Source organism: Dasypus novemcinctus, chromosome 7 (assembly GCF_030445035.2).
Source record: "Dasypus novemcinctus isolate mDasNov1 chromosome 7, mDasNov1.1.hap2, whole genome shotgun sequence".
NCBI lineage: Eukaryota > Metazoa > Chordata > Mammalia > Cingulata > Dasypodidae > Dasypus > Dasypus novemcinctus.
In genome coordinates this window covers 92,907,656-92,933,016 of record NC_080679.1, presented here as the reverse complement: position 1 = coordinate 92,933,016, position 25,361 = coordinate 92,907,656, and the positions used below count along the sequence as shown (strand labels likewise).

At 39.7% G+C, this 25,361-nt stretch overlaps 2 non-coding genes and 1 pseudogene across 2 annotated transcripts; 2 read left to right on the top strand and 1 right to left on the bottom strand.

Annotated features, from left to right (window-relative positions):
* The first annotated feature begins 528 nt into the window (after window positions 1–528).
* LOC101439376 (nucleolar RNA helicase 2 pseudogene) lies at window positions 529–21,170 on the top strand (annotated as a pseudogene).
* A 147-nt stretch (window positions 21,171–21,317) lies between these two features.
* On the top strand, window positions 21,318–21,389 carry TRNAA-CGC (transfer RNA alanine (anticodon CGC)). The gene has a single exon. It is a non-coding gene; the product is annotated as a tRNA-Ala (tRNA).
* Window positions 21,390–21,702: 313 nt separating this feature from the next.
* On the bottom strand, window positions 21,703–21,773 carry TRNAG-GCC (transfer RNA glycine (anticodon GCC)). Its single transcript has one exon. It is a non-coding gene; the product is annotated as a tRNA-Gly (tRNA).
* Window positions 21,774–25,361: the final 3,588 nt, after the last annotated feature.

Here is a 25,361-nt window from a genome sequence, read left to right as displayed (position 1 = left end):
TTGGTGAATTTGCCAGCTATACATCCCCTACTGAAACCAAGATGAGTTATTGGAGTGAAATCAGTCCTTCCACCCCGATGGTTGTTGATTGAGCCAAGGAGTCAGAACGTGAGCAGAAATCTGCCTGATTGGAATACAACTTCTTGGGTAATGGCCAACCGACATAATCAGATCTCAGTTTGGGGAGGCTGACAGAATGAGAGATGGACCCAGAATCATCAGAAACAGAGGCAAGGTGCATCTACAGCAGGGAAGAGAGAGGGGAGAGAGAGTGCTAGAGAGAAAATAAGAGGAAGAGGGAAAGTGAGCAATAGCTGAGCTCTAAAGATTAACACAGTAAATCTCTGATCTTAGAAACTAGAGGGGAGAGAAGAACACTGAGTATCAACTTTTGTACAGTTCTTTAGAGAATTGGACTGTCTCACCATTGTAATTTTCATCAGACCATAGGAAACATTGAGTCTATTCTCAAAATATAAACTAATGATATTCTCTCAAAGATTACAACATATTCAGATAAAACTATTGATGAAGGTTGGTTATCTTAAATTATTTTATTCCCAGGCTGAATTAGACTTCACCTTTCAGGGTAAGTGTCTAAAGTGTGAGGTCTCTGGGAATAATCATGCCATCGTTTCCTCTCTGTGAGCTTGTGGATAATGGCTCATAGAGAAACCTTCTTTTCTTCCCTCAGTTGTTCTAAGTAAGAAAACAATAGTCAAAATGGAACCAGGTTATCACTGAGACAACAAGAGAAAGAGTAATGATGTTTAGGTATGAGAAACTGAGGACCACAAGAGACATAATCCACAGACCCCCAACGTTGAGGATAGTCTCAGTGCAAATAGAGGCAGAGTGGAGACAGGAATACAATTTCTTTGCAATGAATGCAAAAGAGACCTGTTCTGTTGAAGGATTCCTTGTGTCCCGGAATAGTGGTTCTCAATCCTGACTACATGTCAGAATTACTTGGTGTGCTTTGAAAAACCATATTTCCAAGCCTTACTCAACTCTTGCTAAATCAGAATATCCAATGGATGGACCCATGAGTTTGTATTTTTAATAAACCTCCCATGTAACTTTATATGCTGCTTATCTGCACCCACATCTGATGGAGCTTTTACCTGTCCATGGTAAAGATATCCATGTAATGATGTCTTTTATTTTTAAGAAGAAATGTCTTTTTTTTTCTGAGATCATGACCATATAATTTGATTAAGATGGTCTTAATTTCTGATTAAAATGTTCTTCGTTTTATGAAAGTGTGATGATACATATTTTTAATGTTCTTACCAAAATAAAATGAGCAAAACTCTTGTTAGTTTGTAATCTTGGGTAAGTTACTAATATCACTATCCCTAGTTTCCTGATTTTAAAAATTAGAGTAATAAAAGCTAATAGAATGGGGGATGTGTTGGGAGGAGGTGTCCCTGGGGCATACTTCTATGGCATATGAAAATGTTCAAGTGGTCATGGGACAGTATCTCAGTGGGTGGAAACCCACCCGATAACCAAAACAATTCTGAATTCCCATCCTAGAAAGTCCTGCTAAATTATTGAATAAAGTAGCAAAAATTTCCCAAGTACATGGGCAGTGCCAGTCTCTTGATATTAATGGTTGTACTTATGAACCTTATTCTTATGAAATTGAGATTTAGCCTAGTATTACATATTGCCTAAGGGTTACCTCCTGAAAGCCTCCTTGTTGCTCAAATGTGGACTCTCTAAGCCAAACTCAGCATATAAATGTACTACCTTCCCTTTCTCCCCCCAGGGTGGGAAATGATTCCCGGCGATAAGCATTCCTGGCACTAAGGGATTATTACCAAACACCAACTAGCAATGCATTTGGAAAAACACCTTGGCCCAAAGGGGGAAATATTAAAAACAAGTGAGTTTTTATGGCTAAGAGATTTCAAAGTGAGTCCAGAGGTCATTGCAGAGGTTATGCTCATGCACATCTCAGCAGGATCTCACTGAGTGCCCCAGTAAATAGTGCCTCAAACAGCAGGGTTCCTGATGGCTCTAGAGACATGTAGACACTATAGGCAGACCAGACAATCTCAAGAATTCGGCACCTTGTCAGTGGGCCTTACTTTGGAATATATGCTCCCCAATGAACACAGATGCATTTATAATTTCCCTACACATATCTCTTCTGCCCCTTTTATTTGAACCTATAATTAGCACTATACTCGTTAAATGTATGTCCCAGAGACTTAAATCTTCAGTCTGTTCATATGCCAGTTGAGCCCTGAATCTCAGCAGAGCTCTAACACATACTCTCCAGTTCACTGGACTCTCTCAGGACAACTAATAAAATGATGGTAATGGACAATGCCTATCCCAAAAAACAGAGTATCCACAACTGCAAACAAGAGTTCCATCCATCTGTCCCATGGGATCTAAACCCCTTCTCAGTCAGAAACAGGGTGGGCAACACCATTCCAAAATTCCCAATACTGAGGAATGAACAAACATAAGGGGGGAATGTAACTATGGACTAAAGTAGACTTATTATTCTAGCAGTGGAAGAACTTGTATCAATGATAATAAAGACAGTGGCCACCAGAGGTTCTGAGGGGAGGAAGAGGAAAGAATAGGTGTAACATGAGGCATTTGGGGGACATTGGAATTGTCCTGCATGACATTGCAATGACAGATACCAGCCATTATACATTTTGTCAAAACTTATAAAACCGTACAGTGCAAAGTGTAAACTATATTGTAAATTATAGACCATAGTTAGTAGCAATGCTTCAATGAGTGTTTATCATTTGTAACAATGTACCACACTAATGAAAGATGTTGTTAATAGAGGAATGTGTGGGAAGGGGAGGTGTGGGGCATATAGTAATTCCCTAAATTTTTTTTTTAAAGATTTATTTATTTATTTAATTCCCTCCCCCTCCCCCGGTTGTCTGGTCTGTTCTCTGTGTCTATTTGCTGCATCTTGTTTCTTTGTCCGCTTCTGTTGTCGTCAGTGGCATGGGAAGTGTGGGTGGCGCCATTCCTGGGCAGGCTGCCCTTTCTTTTGTGCTGGCGGCTCTCCTTACGGGGTGCACTCCTTGAGCGTGAGGCTCCCCTATGCGAGAGACACCCCTGCATGGCAGGGCACTCCTTGAGCGCATCAGCACTGCACATGGGCCAGCTCCACACTGGTCAAGGAGGCCCGGGGTTTGAACCGCGGACCTCCCATGTGGTAGACGGACGCCCTAACCACTGGGCCAAGTCCTTTTCCCAATTCCCTAAATTTTTTGATGTAACATGTATGTAATTTAAAGCTTCTTTAAAGATAAAAAATAAAAAAATTTTAAAACCTGAAAAAAATGCAAACATTTAAAAAAAGGTAATAGGATGATTTTATATAGGTTAAATTAGATAACATGCATAATATGCCTGGTACATGAGAAACGCTCAAATTTTTCTCTTGCTATGTTATCACATAAGATACTTTGGTTTGCTAAGTTTAACCTTACTTGCACAATAAAAGTGATTTATTGTCTCAGGTAAGTGAGCAATCTAGATCTTGTAAAAATAAGTATTGTTCAAAGAAGACTCTTATTTTTCTATGATTCTTTCTGTCCTACCTTCTTCTGTGTTTTGATTTTGAGCTTCTAGCTGTCTTCTCAAGGTGGCAGACAAAAGCCACAGGGAGAAGGAAAGAGAGAAAAATTCCTAACCAGGAAAAAAATTCCTGCCTTAAGGTGATTGGGCCATCCTGAAGTAATGACTAGGGGCAAGGAATGTCTGCACCGATGAACTCAGCCCTAGATTAGAATCAGTCCTGAGCCAGTGGACGGTGCCAAGGGAAATGGGATTACCTAATCAATTTAACACATCAAGACCCATGCCTGAAGCTGGAGATGCTTGCAAGCCCATCAAAAGCAAAAATCTGCTACATAAACATGGGAAGGGGAAGAATTAAAGTTGTAGGAACTACCATAGTTTCACTTATCCCTTTATTCCCAAATACATCCACAAATCTCATACCCTTGCTGTCTCTAGTAAAATAATTTCAGGAGTCGAGTCGGACTAAGCAGGTTCTATTTAGTGATGCTGAGGGAACTCCTTAGTGAAGTTGACTTGGAAACAGACATGATCATGGAAAAACTGGAGACACCACAAAAGCAAAATGAGAAAAGCATAAAAGAGAAGCCAAAATCTAATAAAAACCTGAAGGGCCTGCAGAAGAAAAGGAGGAAACTTCTTCCCCCAAAGCTAAAAAAAAAAGTTAAAGACAGGACCTTCTGAAGTTGACATGAATTCTTTCTCCTAAATCCAAAAAAATAGAAGAGGCAACATCTCAAAATGACATTATTTCTCCTAAAACTGAAAATGTGAAAAAAGGAAAAGAAAGCCTCAGAAAACAAACGTTCCTCCTGAAATAAAAAAGTAATAAGTGAAGAACCTTCTGAAGAAGAAATAGGTGTTCCTAAGTCCAAGAGGCTAAAGAAAGGAAAGAAACGAATGGAGAAATTGGAGATAAAAACTCCAGGCTGAAGAACGGATTCCCACATTCTGGACCTGACTCTACCTCAAATGAAGCTGCAAGTGAAGAAAGTAACAATGAGTTAGAATAGGAAAAACCTGATGAAGAAAAAAAAAGGAGCTTTTTCTAATTTTCCTGCATCTGAAGTGATTATTAAACTTTTCAAAACCCATGGTGTGACCTTCCTGTTTCCAATCCAAGCAAAAATGCTTCACCATGTCTGTGTTGGGAAGGATTTAATGGCACAGGCACTGTAAAGAACTGGGAAGACATTCTCCTTTGCCATCCCCTTGATTAACTTCCAGGAGAACTGCAAGACAGGAAGAAAGGAAGGCTTTCCCCTCAGGTACTGATTCTTGCACCTTCAAGGGAGTTGGCAAATCATGGAAGCAAAGACTTCAGTGACATCACAAAGACACTGGCAGTGGCTTGTTTTTGTGGTGGAATTCCCTATGGATTTCACATTGAATGCATGAGGAATGAGACTGATATCCTAGTTGGGACGCCTGGTTGTATCAAAGACCACTTACAAACGGAAAGCTAGATGTCACCAAGCTTAAGCATGTTGTCCTGGATGAAGGTGAGCAAATGTTGGATATGGGTTTTGCTGATCAAGTGGAAGAGAGTTTAAGTGTGGCATACAAGAAATTTTCAGAAGACAATCCGCAAATATTGCTTGTATCTATAACTTGCCCCCATTGGATATATAATGTTGCTAGGAAATACATTAAGTCCACATATGAACAAGTGGACCTTATAGGTAAAAAGACTTAGAAAACGGCAATAGCTGTGGAGCATCTGGCTATCAAGTGCCATTTAGACTCATAGGACATTTGTGGGGATGAGATCCAGGTGTATAGTGGTTGTCATGGGTGTACTACCATTTTCTGTGAAACCAAGAAAGATGTCCAGGAGTTGTCACAAATGTGTCCAGAAAGCAAGATACCCAGTCATTGCATGGAGACATTCCAAAGAAGCAAAGGGAAATCACCCTGAAAGGTTTTAGAAATGGTGATTGAGGAGTTTTGGTGGCAACTAATGTCGCTGTGTATGGATTCAACATCCTTGAGGTTGATCTGGTTGTACAAAGCTCTCCACCAAAGAGTTTTGTACAACAAATATATGTGGAGTCCTATATTCATCATTCTTGGCGAACAGGTAGAGCTGGAAGGACAGGAATTAGCTTCTGCTTTTATCAACACAAGGAAGAATATCAGTTAGAACAAGTGGAGCAGAAATAGGGAATTAAGTTTAAATGAATAGGTGTACGATCAGCAACAGAAATAATAAAATCTTTCAGCTAAGATGCTATCAGGTGTTTGGGTTCTGTGTCATCCACTGCCATTAGTCACATGGCTGAGAAAATGATAGAAAAGAAGGGAGCTGTGGAAGCTCTGTCAGCAGCACTGGCCCATATTTCAGTCTGAGTTGATACTTCAAGATTAAAAGTGGTTTTCTCTTGGAACATTAAAGGTACCCTCTTATGACATTCTGGGTTTGCAGTAGCACTTCCTTGCATCTGATAACTGCTTTCTCTCTGGAAGCTCTTACCTTTAATCACAGATGTTCTGAAATCTTAATATCATGTGCTTTGACATCTGGTGTTTTGTTTTGTGTGTGTGTGGTTTTTCTTTTTTCATCCCAAGAACTCAGTGGGAACATATTCTTCAGTAATAGGATATTTTCTTATATTATTTATTTAATCATTTATTTGTATCCATTTGTGTGCTTGCCATCTTTTCCTCTTTCTGAAATTCTTATTGATCTGATTTTGGGCCTCCTAAGTTAGTGCTCTTAATTATCTTAAATTTCTTCTCCTACTGTAACTCTTCTTGCCTTCCATATTATTTTTCTGGGAGATTTCCCCAACTTTATATTGCAATCATTTTACTACTTTTAAAAATTTCTCCTGACATCTATTTTAATAAATTTTATTGAAGTATATCATTCATACATGAACATACATAAAAAATAAATGTGTAATAAAAGTTGTGAACTTACAGAACAGACATGCATATCATCATACAAGGCTCCCATACCTCTCCCCACCACTGACACCTTGCATTGTTATGAAACATTTGTTAAAAACTATGAAAGAGCATCATCAAAATATTGCCACTAACTATAACCTACATCTTACATTTGTTGTATTTTTCCCCTAAGTCACCCAGTTATTAACACCTACATTGGTATTATATATTTGTTATTGTTTGGACAAAATCATTCTCATATTTGTCCTGTTAACCACAGGCCATCATCCACCACTGGATTCACCATGTTATACAGTCCCATGCTTTGTACAATCCTTTCAAAGTGTGTATTCATTGGCTCTTATTTTCATCACAAAATTGTGCTGTCATCACCTCAGTCAATTTTAGAATATTCATTACTCCAAAAGGGAAAATCCCATTCTCCTTACACCTCCCTATTGTTGTCTGTTAGTATTGAAAAAATATTTTCTTGCTGTTACTGAAAAATATTACAATATTACTGTTAAGTATTAATTTACTTGAGCTCTTATCTCCTCCACCTTTCCTTCCACTACTTTTGTCTTCATTAACACTCAGTTTTTGATTTATAGGTGTAATATCTTCTCTTAGCTTTCTTATTATATTAATCATAGATTTTTAAAATAATGCATTTTTCTGTTCCTCCACAGTTCTGCTTCTTCTACAATCCATTTATCTTTATTTTAAATGCTTCTTTTTCTATTTTCTATTCTGGAGGTTTCATTGACATTTCTGGAAATATTGGATCGTCTGTTTAGAATCAACAGAGAAGCTCTATATGCTATAGAGGTTATATTCGTGATGGGGGAGGGCATTGCTTGCAATATGCAATCAGGGGTACATTTGTTGACTTTAGGCTTTAGGATTGGCTCCTTATTTTGACAATACCTTCTGTGTTAGTTTTAAATTGCTGTGTATCAAAGTATGAAAATCTTAGTGACTTCAAACAACAAAATTAATTATCTTACAGTTCTGCAGTTCAGAAGTCCAGAACAGGTTTCACTGAGCTAAAATCAAGGTTTTGGCAGGGCTGTCTTCCTTTCTGGAGGCTCTAGGAGAAAATCAGTTTCCCTGCCTTTTCCAAATTTTTCTCAGCTTATGGCCCACATTCCATATTCATAGTCAGCAATGGCCAACAGTGAATTTCTCACATCTCATCATTCTGACTCTGACTCTTCTACAAACCTCTTCCACATCTAAAGGACCCTTGAGATTATGCTGGACCCACTGGGAGAATTCGGGATAATCTCTTTATTTTAAGGTTAGTTGACAAGCAACCTTAATTCTATCTGCCACCTTAATTGCCCCTTGCAATGTGACATAACATATTCCCAGGTTCCAGGGATTAGGATGTGGACATTTTGGGAGGGACTTTATATTGCCTACTACACACTCCAATGTCCTGCCTGATGAGCCCTTCTAGTTGCAGAGCAGGGGATGGGGCTGAGATATCTCAAAATTCATTAACAATTTAACACACTTCCCTGTTTTCCACAGGGGGCTGACTTCCCAGTCTCTGTTGTGTCTTGTGTCCTCAAATGTGGAGCCTCTGTGGTTTAATTTATCTGGACAATAAATCTCTGGCTCTTGCCACCCAGAAGCCTGAAACCTGCTCAGGAAGGTGACACTTACCTAGATAGGAGCAGAGGAGAAACTTAGGGGGTGGTTGTGCTGAGTGGGTAGCTGCTTGGCTGGGTAGCGTGGGATGTGGGAATGCGATTGCGTAATGGCTCCTTTGTCAGACTTCCAAGTAATTTTTTCATTTTCAATTCCAGCCACCATCCTCACCCTTTGAGATAATGTCTCTGATACCTTAGCCTTCCCAGGGCACATCCATCTGCTTTCCTTCTTCCGCAAATTTGTTGACCTCTTCTCTGTTATGATTTCATCTCACATTCTTTATTCTTTTTGTGAATTTATACTTTACTTTGATCATTAACCAAAAGTAGTTTATGATTTTTTAACAAGCAGTAAAACCAAACAACTGATAATATTTTAAGTTGTCATTAAATGTAGCGAGAGATTTTATAAACTTAGAAATAAAGATTTTCAAATAAATATCCATGTTAAGGTAATGAGAAAAGAAAACAAAAAACAGGTCAGAGAATCAGTGTAGATTAAGATTGCCCCAGGACTGTGGAATTCATCTTTCAAACTGGATTAATACCCATATCAAATGGATTAATGAGAAAGGTCCCAACTACGCAATTTCTTTCATATCACTACTTTTGCATTCTTGAATTCTTAAATTCAGAATCATCTCTGGGTTATCTGGACTATAATTATAGGGCATTATATTTTTGGAGACAATGTATGTCTAAGAATGTCTTCCTTTTTCCCTCAAGCCTGAAAGATAGCTTGTTTAGGTATAAAATATTTTAGTAATTTTAAAATTTGAAACTCTTAAGATGTTTTTCCATTGTCTTAGAAAGGTACTGTTGTGAAATGTGAAGTCAGCTTGATTTATGTTCCTTTCTTTTTTTTATTAATTAATTAATTTTTAATGTTACATTTTAAAAAATGAGGTCCCCATATACCCCCCACCCCCCTCACCCCACTCCTCCTACCATAACCACAACCTCCTCCATCATCATGGGACATTCATTGCACTTGGTGAATACATCTCTGAGCACTGCTGCACCACATGGTCAATGGTCCACATTACAGTTTCACTCTCCCCCAGTCCATCCAATGGGCCATGGGAGGACATACAATGTCCAGTAACTGTCCCTGCAGTACCACCCAGGACACCTCCAAGTCCTGAAAATGCCCCCACATCACATCTCTTCTTCCCATTCCCACCATCAGCAGCTACCATGGCCACTTTCTCCATCTCAGTGCTATATTTACTTCCATTACTAATCACATTAGTTCCAGAATAGAGTATCAGTATATGTTCCTTTCGATACAACCTGCCTGGATGCTTGTAAGGCATTAAAAAAAAAATTCTTGAAATCATAAATGTAGACAAACTTGTGTTGTATGTTACTGACAACCTAAAAATAATAAACAACAGAAGTTACTTTAACACATATATTGACACAACTGAGATTAGGGTTAAGTATGAAATACTGTTATGATCAAGAGTTCTTTGAATCAAATAGAATTGTCCTGTTTAATGATCTATCCTAATTAAAAGCCATTGTAATTTTTAAATCAGATCTCTGGATATACAAGTGGGGTTATAAATTAAAGGCATGTACAAATCTGAATCACTTAATTGTCTGGAAATTTCTTACTTTAAAATCTGTGTAAATCTATATAATTACTTTCACCCTCCTTATCTCAGAATGTCAAAGTCATAAAAGCTAGTATATACCTATTTTGTAGGCACTGACATATATTTGGAGCTTGAGCTTTCATTACGGAGAGTGGACATTGCTACAATGCTACAATCCTACTTGTTTATTTTCTAGGCAAAAAAAAAAAAATATTTCAGCTGGTTTAATTATCATTTTTAAATTTTTTACTTTTTAAATTTTACTTTGGAGAAGTCCTCTATTCAAATTACAAGTGCTGTTTTGTGTGTTCTCACCTTGTTGTCTGAGGGTGTGATTTTTATGGACTATAAGCCCCTTGAAGATAGGAGGAAGTAGGAATGCCATCCATTTCCATACTCAGAGAGCTGAGACTAACAATTAGCTCAAAAGTTACTGAGTGGTGGTGAACTGTCAGTGGTGTGCATTTATACGGAGAGTCCACACTTAAGGAAGGAGTCACAATGTTCTAACTCCCAAAACTGCATGCGCCTCTCGGCCGCTGGAGCAGATAGCCTGGTCTCTGACTTTAGCTGTGAATTACCCATTTGGAGGCATGGGATGTAACTGAACATACACAGGGTATTTATTTGCCTTTAGAAAATCCATTGTCCATGCCATCCATACAGGTTAACTGAGGATTGAGTCTGCCAACAATGTAGTAGACAACATCTTGAGAGTTTGAGGTCATTACCAGTAGAACTGAAATTCTTTAAAAGCTGAAACAAAAATTCAAGAATTAATCATCCTAAATTACACTCCAGATGTTTGTTTCAGCTTTTTTGGCCTTGCCACGAGTCTGTAAGTGATTGGGATAGAATTTATGAACAGCCGTCTTGGTGAGTGGGAACAGGCGACCCTCCTGCCCTCTCCTGCATTACTCCCCTGCAGACTTCTCCAGTTTTTTTATTGTACAGTTGTCATGATAGAATTTCAGGATCATGATGGCTCAGATTAGTCAAAATTGGGGGAAAAAAATGTTATTCAAATCCTAATTCTATCATGAAATGAATACCAAAACTGCATATAATCGCAAATAGCAGAAGATTCCTTAAACACTACATACTATAAAATTATTTCTTTATGAAGCAAATTGAAATTCAAGGCAATATGTGAAATTCTGCAAAGGAACTTCTGTCAAATTCCTTCCAGAATTATCCTTTTTATGTATCCTGAGGATCTCTTATGTCACTTCCAAACACTATATCTGTACTCCTGGTAACTCATCTATATACTTTATTCTATTTAATGCAGTTTTACAGAAATAGTTAACATGTATTACTTCTATGTTCCGGGCATTGTTGTCAGTGCTTTGCATATATTAACAACTCAATCCCCATTTACCTGTTGTTTTTCCCATATGGAAACAGAGACACAGAGAGGAGAGTTAACATCCTCAGGTTTGCACAAGGGGGAAGTGGCAGAACTAAGATCCAGTTCCTGACAGACAGGCTCCAGCATCCACATCTTTAATCATAAGCAATAAAATCTCTCTAAAATTCCAAAGTCACTACATGTAGTTATCAAATTCTTTGTCAACTAAGGGTTTTTCTGACTGGGAGAGAGAAGCAAAGGGTAGCTGCTCAAAAATGTTAGAATAAATTTCTTTTAATGATACGTTATTTAAAAAAATTTTTTTCACTCTTCTCTTCAGTACAAAGGAATATGGCCTTACCCAGATAGGCACCAAATTGGGTGTTCCAGAAATGAACTGGAACTCAGAACCTTTGATGACCATAGATAAATACATGGGAGAACCTAACTTTAAAAATTTGATAGTGCTAACCACAAAGCTCAAATTTATTGTATAACCTAGAAATGCCTCTCTGAAAGGCTAAATCTTTGGATTTTTATACTGTCTGGAAGAGGAGTGGATTCTGTTAATAGGACAGACTTCATGCAACATATGTTAAGAAAAAATTTGGAAGCACTTAAAAAAATACAAGCTTGGAAGCTCAATCCTGCAAAAAGAAAGAAAAAAAATCTTAAAAATATTTTGGAGCTTTTAGGAGAGAGTCAATATTAAAAATTATACTGAACATAGAGAAGAAGGGCTTCATGAGTCCAGTGACACTATTGTTTTTCTAAATGTCAGCATGGAAACCCAAACAGAAAGAGGCGAGTTGGGTCCCTGAAAGACTGGCTGGGAAAGCTGAGTGTTAAGTTTGTGATGTGGTTGATGGCAACCAAAAAATTTCAAGTGCATGATGACAAAGTATTTCCTGGAACTAGATGCTGCTTTAAGACATATAAACAAGGGTAATGTTGTGCAGTGGTATGTGTTTTAAACCATGATGGGATATATGTGGTTTGAACAATGTTCCCAGGCAGTGCTCTCTGGAATTTGGAAACCATTTATAGATAGTTGGAGCTGAGATTTATAACTCAATTGGTAATTTTTGGTTAGAGCCAAGGAAAATAGCCAACTTTAAAACATAACTTGTACTCTGCTTTCATTTTAACGTCATGATCTTAAAAATAAAATACTTTGCTCTTTGCAGGGGGTAGAATTTAATTACAGTTTTTAGGGTTTCACACCAAAACTCATATTAAATTGATACTTCACTTTAACGATAACTTTCTCTAAAGGTGTGACTAGCTTTTCTAAGGAAAGTGTATTCTAGTTCAAAATTACCAAACCCCTTTAGACTTTACTTTTCTCATCCAGTTGCTCTAAATCCTTTATAAGAGTATGGGGTTTGTTGTTGTTGTTGTCATTTTCATCTTACTAATCAAATTCAGATATTGTGAATATGACCCTGTCCTTAGAGTGACTATCAATTCCATTAGAAGAGACAGGAGGCTAGGTTTGTGTTTGTGTGTCTGATACATACACATATATATGTCTCCATCAGATACACACACTAAATATATATATATATATATATATATATATATATATCACAAATGATAATGGTGTTTGAGAAATTTGCCACACTGAAAACTAAATAAGAAGCCCTCTCTGTGAAAATTAGTAAAGAAATTTATCCACCTTTTTTAAGAAATGCTTTCTCCAGAACATTTTTCTCTCCAGAGAGTAAGAAGAGTACTTTGCAAGATATGTAAAACATCAGCCTAAACAGAGAGTGATTCTTAAGAAAGCCAGGAGTGTTTCTGGCTTATCATCCCATTTATGGGAACAATTAAGTGTTTTTATTTAAAAGTCTGTCCCTTCAAATTAAACAGATAGAACTGAGTCAACAATGGAGTTCTGGAAGCTGACAGGCTGAAAACATCAGTAACCTATTGAAAGACAAGTTCTGTCTAAAGGTATTTGGAAGTTGCTTTGCTCCTTAATTCTTTTTTAAAAATTTATCATCCAAAATATTGGGAATTTTATTTAAAGCCTCCTGAGGAGGTAATACCAATAGAAAATGACTGGACTGATTTTAACCAACCATCAGCTAATTTCTGTGCTAAATAATTCTGCACAAAGTTATCACAAGGTCCAGATGGGGGAGGGGAGGAAGCAAATGTAGATATTCAGACAAATAGGATTATTTTGCTATAAAAGAGCTTTGACTAAAGGCCAGGGATGGTTTGTGTGGTAAAGAATTTGGCCTTGCTCAAAGAGAGGTCTGGTATTTGTCCCTGTTCTTGGGAAGAACAGGATCTTTGGAATTTTCTAAGCGATAGCATCGCCTTGGTTATCCATGTACTACTTGGACCACACCTTACATTACAGTTTATGCTACCAAGTTGACCTTTCATGCCACAGGACAGCAGCCCTCCAGGCAGGAGGTGTTAGAGGCCATCAACCACCATGCCTCCAGCTACTCATATTCACATCTTTCCAGAAGTCTCCCCTGATTCCCTAAGTGGAAATAGGTGTTCCTCCTATTTTCTTACATGGAACCCTTAGCTTCTCCTAACATAGACTTTATCATACAATTAGTACTTTCTTGTTACTTGACTGCATCTCCCTTTGGCCCTAAATTCTGTCATGGAAGATACAGCATTAACTTTGTCACTGTTTTATCCCCAGCCTTGATCACAGTACCTGATCTATGGTAGGTGCTGAAAAGATATTCTCTGAATGAATGAATGAGTAAATGAATGAATGTGCTTTGTGGGATCCAGAAAAGAAGAAAGAGAACCTTTCCAATTTAGAAACTCACCTGTAACTTACAGGTATTTGTGTCTATTGTCCTTTCTTGATAGCTTAGCTCACACTAATTTCCAGGTGAATTTATTTTAAGCTTAGAAAGAAAGTTTCTTTAAGGTAGGTATTAAAAGTAAAGACCATGAAATATCTCTTTCAAGTTAAGAACAATAGTAAGAGAGAATGACTGTGAATTGCAGAGCATATTGTTTTAGTTTCCCAGCTGCTAAAACAAATACCATACAATGGGTTGGCTTATCAGAATGTATTGTCTCACAGTTTGAAGGCTAGGAGAAGTCCAAAATAGAGGTGTCAACAAGGCTCTGCTTTCTCAGAGTGCCTGAAGACCATGGCATTCTGAGGCCGGCAGCCAGCCAGTGTTCCTTAATCCTTGGCTTTTCTGTCCCACGGCAGTCCACAAAATAGGGTCTTCTTTCTCTTCTGGGTTCTGTTGACTTCTGGCTTCTAGCCGCTCCCCATAACTTCTCATCTGAGTCCAATTTTCTTTGCTTATAGAGACTTCAGTCATGTTGGATTAAGGCACATCCTTATTCACGCTGGGCACACCTTAACCAATAACATCTTCAAAGGTCCCATTTACAAATGAATTAAACCCACAACACCTAAACATGCCTTTTGTTTCAATCCCCAACACATATATTGGAAAAATTAACATTTGATTGCCATGAATACCTGTTATTAAAAGTCACCAATGACCTCTATATCACTAAATCTAAAGGATATTTTAAATCTTTGGCATCTTACCTGACTTCTTAGATGCCTGCCTTTTAAACCTTAGATCTTTTATTTTTCAAAAAGATAAACTTAAAAAATTTAATAAGGATAATGTTTACTAAAGATACATTCTTTATACCTACATCATAACAAAAACAGTTTATGAGGAGATTTAAGTTATGCACATGGCTGTGGGGGAATCTTCACATGTATACCGTGCTATGTGAAAAGTTTGTATATACTCTTTGACATTTTGAATGAAGTTTTCCAGTCAAGGGCTTTCTAAATAGCAAATATAGGGCAGAAGAGGTCAAGAATCTGAAGTAGCAACAATTTTACAGTGGTGAGGTATTCCTTTTAGAGGCAGGGAAGTGGTTTGTGCCTTCCTTCCTTCCTTCCTTCCTTCCTTCCTTCCTTCCTTCCTTCCTTCCTTCCTTCCTTCCTTCCTTCCTTCCTTCCTTCCTTCCTTCCTTCCTTCCTTCCTTCCTTCCTTCCTTCCTTCCTTCCTTCCTTCCTTCCTTCCTTCCTTCCTTCCTTCCTTCCTTCCTCCCTCCCTCCCTCCCTCCCTCCCTCCCTCCCTCCCTCCCTCCCTCCCTCCCTCCCTCCCTCCCTCCCTCCCTCCCTCCCTCCCTCCCTCCCTCCCTCCCTCCCTCCCTCCCTCCCTCCCTCCCTCCCTCCCTCCCTCCCTCCCTCCCTCCCTCCCTCCCTCCCTCCCTCCCTCCCTCCTCCCCCCTTTCTTTCTTAGAGTACATGAATGTTACATCAAAAATAGGGTGTGAGGAAGTGGATTTGGCTCAACGGATAGAGCATCTGCCTACAACATGGGAAGTCCAAGATTCAAACCCAGGGCCTCCTGACCCATGTGGTGAGCTGGCCCACGCACAGTGCTGATGCGCACAAAGAGTGCCGTGCCACACAGGGGTGTCCCCCACGTAGGGGAGCCCCATGCACAAGGAGTGCGCCCCGTAAGGAGAGCTGCCCAGCGTAAAGAAAGTGCAGCCTGCCCAAGAGTGGCGCCGCACACATGGAGAGCTGATGCAGCAAATGATGCAATAAAACACAGATTCCCAGTATCGCTGACAAGAATACAAGAGGACACAGAAGAACACACAGCAAATGGACACAGAGAGCAGACAACTTGGGGGGCAAGGGCGGGGAAGGGGAGAGACAAAAAAAAAATAGAGTATGAGGAAATTTTGTTATACTTTTGGCCTTTTTGTAAATCAATGGAAAATTCAGTTTCCTGAGTGAGGATAAGGGTGGTGTCATGGTGGGATCTTCTTTTGTTAGTCAAAATGACAAGAAAAATGAGCATTTTGGATACCAGTTAACAGTCATATCTTGTTTGCTATTTTTTTCAGGAGTTTATAAAATAATAACAAAAGCTTAGAATTGGAGGGTAACAACCTGAGGTACAATCTTTTAGAGCAAAATTTCTGAATCCAAGGGAAAAGTTATGGCTATTTTTCTCTCTTTGAATCAGTTTCCTTCTAATATGTTAATGATAGCTAAAATATCAAAGTAACATAGAGAAAAAGTATTTCCTTATGGCCACAGATGTAGCCTTTCACTTTTAGTTTCAAATGGTGCTCCAACCTTCATTTTGCATTTAGATTTAGCATTTGAGATATGAGAGATATGAGAGGAAGTGATGTTTACAATTTCTGGAATATGTCCTTAAAGGAAGGAGATGTGCCTCTTCCTCTCTACCATTGCTTAGGAAGGTAGGAAATGTCATCATTATATGTGTCCAGCTAAAAGTCAAAGAGAATTCTGTTATCATAGAAGGGGGAACACATACTGGGAATGGGCAGCAGTCTTTGGCACAGGTTTAGAAAGCATTTCTTCAGATTTACACTGATAATGTAGCCTCGAGTATAGATTTAAGGGTGAGATAGCCTTGGTCTGACTTCTTCTCTCAACATCTCTGCCTGGGTGAACTTGCATAAATTACAGTGTTCTTGAATCTTTGTTTCTTCCTTTAATACTCCATGCAAAATTCCATTATAGAATTTATCATTTTATGTAGCACTTTATCTTTGGGTCCCCATGTATCTAGCTCAGTATTCTAAATAAGGTAATCACTCTCTATTCCTGTAACAATTATGTGCATATTCCCCTTAGTGGTTTCCCTATCTCTGTAACAACTATTCATTCCTTTCATTCTACATTCACAGGAAATAATTTTCTCTTTGATATCATTCTCCACTTTCCCTCTTTGGTGTACCTTTGTTTCTTCTTTTTATATACAGTTACCTATTCAGTCTGTATGCGTAGCTTCTCACTATCATGTTAACTCATTCCATTGTTACCCATTCCATCTCCTTAAGCACCCCTTTCTTTTCTTTTACTTTATAGAGATGTAATTTATAAATCATAAAATTTACCCATTTTAAATGTTCAATGAAGTGATTTTTAGTAAGTTTACCAAGTTATGTAACCAACACCATAAACCAGTTTTAGAACATCTTTATCACCTGTTTTAGTTTCCTGGCTGCTAAAACAAATACCATGCAATGGGTTGGCTTAAACAAGAGTTTATTGGTTCACAGTTTTGAGGCTGGAAGAAATCCAAAAATGAAGCATCAGCAAGGCAATGCTTTTTGTCTAGAAGACTATAGTGTTCTGGGGCTGGCTGCTGATCCTTGGTTCTTGGTTTTTCTGTCACATGGCAATGCACATGGCAGCCTCTCCTGGATTCTCTCTCCATCCCACACTCACTCTCCCTATAAAGGACTCTAGAAATCTGGATTAAAGGGCAACCTGATTCAGTGGAGTCACACCATAACTGAACTAACATCTTGAAGAGATCTTATTCGCAATTGTTTCATTCCCACCAGAATGTGGACCAAGACCAAGGACATGTCCAAACTGGGGTAATACAATTCAGTCCACCGCATTATCCCAATACAAATCTTTATGCCCATTTACCCTTAAAAACATTGAATTTTTTTAAAAACCAGTCGCTCATAAGAATTTTAAACCAGCACATATTATATGCCTTCTGGGAACCCAGTGAGTGCTTGGCTTTAAGAGCAATTCAAATAGAATAAACCACAATACTTAATCTCAGGGGCTAACGAATTGGCAAAACAAGATCTCAGTCAGAGACTACCTTAAGAAGATATGTATCCAATTTCCTACTTAAAATAGGCTAGTATTATTAGACTACAGAAACTCCTTGGTTGGGCATATCATTTACAGTTGGAAAAATCTTTTCTACCTCATATAGATATCTATTTTTTCCTCATCCAGTCTTAAAATATTGTTTCTTAAACTGACTGACCATTGACAATTTCCAGAAGTATGGGCTTTTTGTAACATCTCTTCCCTCTTAAATGTCATCTTAAATATGTACCTCCTTCTGTTTCCATCTATTTGTAACCAGAATCTAAATTATAGAATTTACATCTTTCCAAGTAGGATCTAGCTTACTGCTCAATAAATACTTCTAATTCTATATGCAAATTATGATCACTATAATTTTTCACTTTGGGGTACTTATTGAAAAGAGTAATGTTTGTTAACTTTCTCTAAATTAAATGTAACTAGAAGCTTTTTTGACCCTGAGCTTATTATGAATGATGATTAACTGTGGTGATGAAGAATTACAAATATTTATGACCCTGAGGAACAAAATAATGTATTTGAAAGAGCTGCCTGTTTCTATAAGCATTGAGTAAAGTAACCTTTGCTTTGTCACCCAAGAATTCAAAAGCACAGGGTATTTCTAGTTGCCAAGTATAGATTATTCTCCTCACACCCCAAACATAGCCTCTTATTGAGTGTTTCTAATGACAAGCAAGGGCACCCCACTTGAGGAATCCGTTCATATAACAGGGGATGGGATGGAGAAGACAGGATATATGAAGCTTAGAAATGCTTGTTTTTTGGCATTTGAACACCTGTCTCTACCAGTTATATTTTATATGGAGAAAAATAGGGAGGATAAGGTAGAATGAGTAAGCTTTTTTCATTCTCTAGTAACACTAATTCTTGAGTGTGTGGGCTCTGGGCAATGAGTCCTCCACTTTGAGAATTATGGCAATCTAGACTGTTTATACAACTGGATAAAGAACTTGAGAAAATACAGATTCAAATATTGTGATTCTGTACTTTGGCTGCACATTAGTATCACCTGAGGGGTCTTTTAAAAATCCCATGTCCAGACCACTCCCAGAAGAATTAAATGATTATCTCTGGGGATGGGATCCAAGCATCAGTCGTTTTTTTAAGGCTTGCCAGCTGTTTCCAATGTGCATACAAGGTTGGGAGCCATTGGGTTAGTAGTGCTGGATCCCATTCCTAGAGAGTCTGGATTGATTGCTCTGGTATTAGGCTCAAACAAGTATCAGGATTTTTCAAAGTCTCCCCCAGTGATTCTAATGTGCATTCAGAACTAAGAACCACAGCTTGGCCTGAGGATAAATACCTCTGAGGGAAGAGTGATCAACACCTGTCAGACAAAGAACTCAGGAGGTAAAGCAGGAGATTTGCAAGAGAATGTGGAAAAGTGCCAGCAATAAATGTCAGCTGCCTCAAAGGGGATCCTAAGGTCAACATTTAAATGATGTGTGTATGCATGTGTGAGATGGGGTAGGGTGGTCTGAGAATGGGAGAAATTTGTCTCCACCTAAGAGAGACGGGCAGAAGACAGAACTGGAGATTTTTGATACTCCATAATTTTGGACATTTTGTCAGCCTCTTTTCATCTACAAGTAGTGTAGGGGCAGTTTTATTTGCATCCAGAATAGATGTAATCTCAGTTTCCCTGAAAAGCCCTGTAACCCCAAAGTGTGCCCCTTGTTTATATTCTCTACTATCCACCACAGTGGCTGAAAAGGCCTACTAAATTAGAGCTTTTCTTTTGGGTTAAAGCAGGCAATTAAATCCACTTTCTGACCCCCATTGGTTTTAGAGCTGGACTTCATTTTGCTCTTCAGATACATGGAGTTAGGCCTTGGCTCCTAGAACAGGTCAAGTGAGCATTAATGAGGGGTCTTTGGCTAGGCTTAGCTCTGAAATTTCTGGATTGCCTGTCAAAAAAAAAAGACCCAGAAAGAGAGAGACTCAAGTGATGGAAAAATAAGCCATAAAATGAGAAAGGGGATAGCAGAGGCAAAACTTGTTTCCTTCACAATTAACTCAGTATTACAGTTTTAACTTGCCTTGGTGAAAATCTTGAGTTGAGGACAACGCGGTGCCCTGATTCAGAATTGAAGACGTTTCTATTCCAGTGTTCCAGTGCCACGGGAAAGGGTGCAGGGATTGACTTGGAAATGTTCCAGCCTGGAGCAGAACTTCTCTCCACTCCCCTCCCCCACAGCTGTTCGATAACTGAGAGACACATTCTTGTAGTATTTCCACTGAAATACAATTCGTAATTCCTAGAGCTAAACATGGACTATGGGTTGAGCGGATAGTAGATATCTTTAATGACTGCCCATTAGATCAGTATGTCGCTTGCTCTGGTTAAGAACAAAAACTGATTATGAGCGATAATTTGTTTAAATTACCATGAGCAGACGCAATGTTTAAAATCCAGGAATTGTTTAAGAATCCTGTGATTTACCGTTAATGATTTTGAAACTTCTACTTTCTTGCTTTTGGCTGCTGACCCTTTATTTCATTTATTAGGGTGCCCTGCAGAATTGAAGAGAGTGGGAATTCCAGGCCCCCACTGTGGTACGAGTTGGAGTCAGCCTGTGCTCCTAACTCCAGATCTATTCCCTTCCCCTATCAGGGTCCCCTGAGGCTTGCACCACCCAGACTTGGCCTGCCTGGGGGTGATATCAGCTTATACTGCGCCCAGAAAGGTCTCTCACGCCTCATTTCACTACGCTGTAAGTTAGTGCCTCATTTTGCCTACCACTCAACCTGTAGAGAAGCAATTTCCAAGAGAACAGGAATCAGGGTACTTTCTTCATTTAGGTGTGGGGGTAGGATTAGTTAAGGAAGGTTCGGAAATTTACATTACTGTCATAACATATATATATATCAGTCAGATTGGCCTAAGAAGTAAATACCAAACAGAAAAATCCATCTTGAGCCCTTCCCCCATACACACTTTTATCACACTTTATGTAAGATTAAGCTGCGAAGGGGATGGCCGTGTCATTTTCTTTCAATTTGGGCCCACGAAAATAAAAAGCATGTTGTGAAATTATTTTAATTTCCAAGGGCCGGCCGTGACCGGTACGTAATCCACTTAATGCGGACTTGGCGTGAACACATCTTTTCCCTGAGATGTGCGTTCTTTTGTCAGTGGAGGGCAGTGCTTCCGGAAAATCCAAAAGAAGCTTTTCAGGCGAGAATAAAAGGTGTCCAGCACTCGTGTGTGTGTGTGTGTGTGTGTGTGTGTTGGTGTGTGTGTTGTCCCCTCCCCGCCCCGTCCCCACTCTTCTTCAGGAGCAGGCCCCTTTGGGAACCTGGGGCGAGGCCAGCGGAGCTTCCCGCCGGCTGAGCGCTCCCGGGGCCCCCGGGCGCGGGGGATCCAGTCGAGGCAGAGGCGCCCGCCAACTTCCCGCCGCCTGCGGACGCTCGAGCGCCTGCGCGGTAATGGGCGAAGGAGTTAGGCGGGACTTCAGCGGCGGCGTAGGTGGGAACGGGCGAAACGTACTTCAGAAGCACCCAGCAAAATAAACTACTGAAGCTTTCCGGCAGGGTGATTACAGCTAAGAAAACGGAATGAGTATCTATATCAGAACGCTGGCAGCCGGCTGGGGGATGTAGCTCAGTGGTAGAGCGCGCGCTTCGCATGTGTGAGGTCCCGGGTTCAATCCCCGGCATCTCCAAACAGCCGCCGGTCGCTTTTTTTCCCCTTCCTTTCGCTTTCTGTCTTCAAATCCCGGAATGCTGGATATCCAATACTCGCAAACTTTAGGAATGCTGGACATCCCATACTCGCAAACTTCAGGACGTCCAAAAACAATCTAAAAGGAAGGTCTAGAAACGTAACGAAGTACAGGGAAACAGCCATTTCTGTTTTTCTAAGTAAAGTACTTTATAGTGTTAGTTTTTTATTTGCCTGCAGACAGCGTTCAGACGGCATTATTGAACCTGTCTGAAGAAGAAGAAGAAAAAAAAAAAAAAAAAAAGCTTCCTGAGTGCATTGGCCGGGAATCGAACCCGGGCCTCCCGCGTGGCAGGCGAGAATCCTACCACTGAACCACCAATGCTCACAGGCCTGTGTCTCTTGTTTTGTCTTAGAAGACATGAGGAGTGAGTACTGTGTTTTGGTTCTAATACTGTATTTATGTATTCAAAATTAGAGAAAGCAATGGCATGTTAAATAATTTATCGTAACATATTGGAAAACAGTGTTTACATAAATTCGAATCATATTCATTTCTGTTGAACTTTAGGAGGAGACTGTTCTGGCACTGTCCTTGAAGAAAGAGGCAAATGAAATTTTATGTTTGTACACTATCACACAGTCACCAAGCTTTATCTTCCGACATTTAGATGATTTAGAACAAACACCCGTACCCCCCATTTTTACTTTTATCATCTTACCTATTTAGACAAATACCCCATGGAGATTTGGCTGGTGTTGGGGGCAGGGATGAGGCAGTAGAAAAGGGGTACTTGGACCCTCATCCAAATTATAAGGGTAAATTAGAGATGTATGATTGGCACAGGGAGCTTTGAAGCATTAGGGACTCCTGCCAAGTGCCCTAATTTCTCTAAGATGCCCCTTCCTTCACTTATGAATAACTTGATGTTGGGACCCCTTTCAACTCTAAAAGTATGAGTCTGATCCTTTACCCTTAGTTTCCATGGAAAGATGAAATTGCAAAGGATACAAAGATGTGTGAGGCAGAGAAAGTAAAGTGAAGGAAATGCATTCATGGAAATGCACCTAAACATAAGATAGAAGGTTCTTGCATTTAGTCATCTTTTGCCCTTTATAGCAAGGAGCGAAATTCTCAAACTTTGCAGATCTTTGTCTGGCCAAGGAAGATTTTGGAAAAAATATGACAAAATAACATTTAACACTTAACCTATCAATTACTATGTGCCAGACCATGTAACTACATTATACAGGGACATCATCCTAGTGAGGTAGACATTAAAATTACCCCAATTTAATAACTGCACTCTTAGAGGCAAGATCGGAACACATTAGTATCATCTTCAATATCTGGGTGCTTAGTCACCAGAACAGAATCAATCACTGTATTTGTTCTCAAAATACTGCATGTTATGAATGCCATCCAGAACAAGGTATTAGTCAGCTGGGAATTCATACAGTTCCAACCACAGTGCAGGACCTACCTTCTCTCAACCTCAATAGAATAGGCAGAGAATTTCAACCCCCACGAAGCAGGACTACTGCCCCTAACCAGCAGGAAGCAGCTACAGAGGAATGACAACTTTGGCCCTTCCCCTTCCGAATAAGGGTGTAAACTTTCTGAGGGGGACGTTGAGGCAGGTAACCAAAGGGAACGAGGGAAGTAGACTGGTCAGAATAAAGCTGTAACAACTGGGACCCCCCCCCCCACCCGTCAGAACATAGCCATGAGACCCCACCAGGTGGGGAGGCACCTACTTGAGAACAACGCCATAACTGGTGCAGCTGAAAAGCCCACCAAGACTCTGGTCGCAAGGTCCTGTTTGAAATCCCCGGGTTCAAAAGAAGTCCCAGACCACTCCAAACAGAAAGGCTTCTGAAAACTAACACATGAAGGTAGAAGGGCAACCAATCAGGGCAGCAAATAGCTGAGCTCCCTCCTTAATATGGGGGAAGTGGAGGAGGACAGGCCGTAAAAGAGCCTACTGCCAGGACCCATGTGTGCATCTCACTCTGCAGCTTGCCGCACCTGTGGCTTGGGTGTGTACTTTACCTTTTTCTTATTTCTTAATAAACTCTTGTTACTGGCCTTAAAAAAATACTCATATTAACTCAGGTGGTTATATATCAAGAACAGCAGTTAGAGATATATCATGAAAACTACTGAATTAATAGAATGACTTCCATATTAAGAGTTTTTAAAAAAAGACTTTCTCACAAGGAGCTGAAGAGCAAAATCAGAAAACAAATGCATTACAGAATTATGAAGACAGGAAAGATATGAAGAGATTAAGGAATCAGGAAATCGAAGTTATAATCCTGACTAAATAACCTGTGAAAGAACAAGGCCAAATCATTTTACCTTTATACCTCAGTTTGTTCCTCCTTAAGGTGAGAGAAATGGAGATGTGTAATTTTAAAATTGCATGCTGTCTTTCAAAAAGTACCTTAGGGACAATGGCTATTGGCACCCCACCTTTCTTGCCCAGTACCCTCCCTTCTCTCAGCTTCTTTCTAAACTCCCAAAATTGTTTACAATTGTTTGATGGGAATACAAGGCCCCAAATAAAAATGTTTGAAAACCCCTAGACTAAATGATTTAAAATTCTTTAGTACTCAGAAATGTTATGATTCTATGGCTTAAAAGATCAAAATATAAAATGATGAAAAAGCATCTCAGAACACAAAAAACAGGACCAAAAGTTTAAAACAGGTAGAAGAAATCAAATAAAAAGTATGTTCTTTTGTCAAACACTATTACTGCCCTAACCCAATGGCTATTTCACTTTCTTGCTCACTAAAAATCCAAGGATTCTATTTACCCCAAGGGACAAATGTGGTAGGCTAAACCAGTCACTCCCTCTTCCTTTCCAAGGATTGGACTAGGGTGGGTTTGTGACTCGTTCTTGCCAATGGGGAGGAGGGTGTGGTTGTGGTAGTAGAGTCTGCTGGGGGCTTCTGGGAAAGATATTATATAAGCTATTTTTGGCCTGTTCTTTCTTATTTTTTTAAAGATTTATTTTATTTCTCTCCCCTTTTCCCCACCTATCTGCTCTCTCTGTCCATTTGCTGTTTGTTCTTCTGCATCCACTTGCGTTATCCAGCGGCACTGGGAAATTGCATCTCTTTTTTGTTGCGTCATCTTACTGCATCAGCTCTCTGTGTGTGCAGTGCCACTCCTGGGCAGGCTGCACTTTTCTCACGCGGAGCAGCTCTCCTTGCAGGGTGCACTCCTTGCACATGGGGCACCCCTACATGGGGCGCCCCTGTGTGGCACGGCACTCCTTGCATGCGGCAACACTGCACATGGGCCAGCTCATCACATGGGTCAGGAGGCCCTGGGGATCAAACCCTGGACCCTCCATATGGTAGACAGATGTTCTATCAGTTGAGACATGTCAGCTTCCCTGTTCCTTCTTGCTTGTAACATTCCAGTAACACATATCGGTGTCTACATGTTTGTGTGTCTCCAGCACTCCTCTCCACCCCTTCCTGGTACAATAAACTCTCTATTCTATAGAAGATCAGTACCCCGAGATCTGGGTGAGGATAACTCTCTCCCTAAATCCTAATTTCTGTCACAGGGTACAGTGCTAAGTATGTGAAACAGGTCTGGCTAACTATTTTCCCTCCCCTTTGTGCTTAATTTAGAAATGGGCATGAGACCATAGCACATAGCACGATAGACAATCAGTCCTTCCCAGAACGTTCTTGCTGGAGCTGTAAGCAAAAACTGTCTTTTGCTGGGGTGGGCAAACAGATTGAACATAAAGCTGGGACTGCTGGTGGCCATTTTGCTTCTCCAAAAGAATGAGAGACAGACACATCCCTAATATGACATTGCACTCCTAGAAGCAGCCAGGCCTGACTAGAAGAAATTCTGGATTTTCTGTGTAAGTCAATAAGTTGTCTTTACTCAATAAGTTGGGGTTTTTCCCCCCTTAAGTTAGTTTGAGTAGAATTTATATCACTT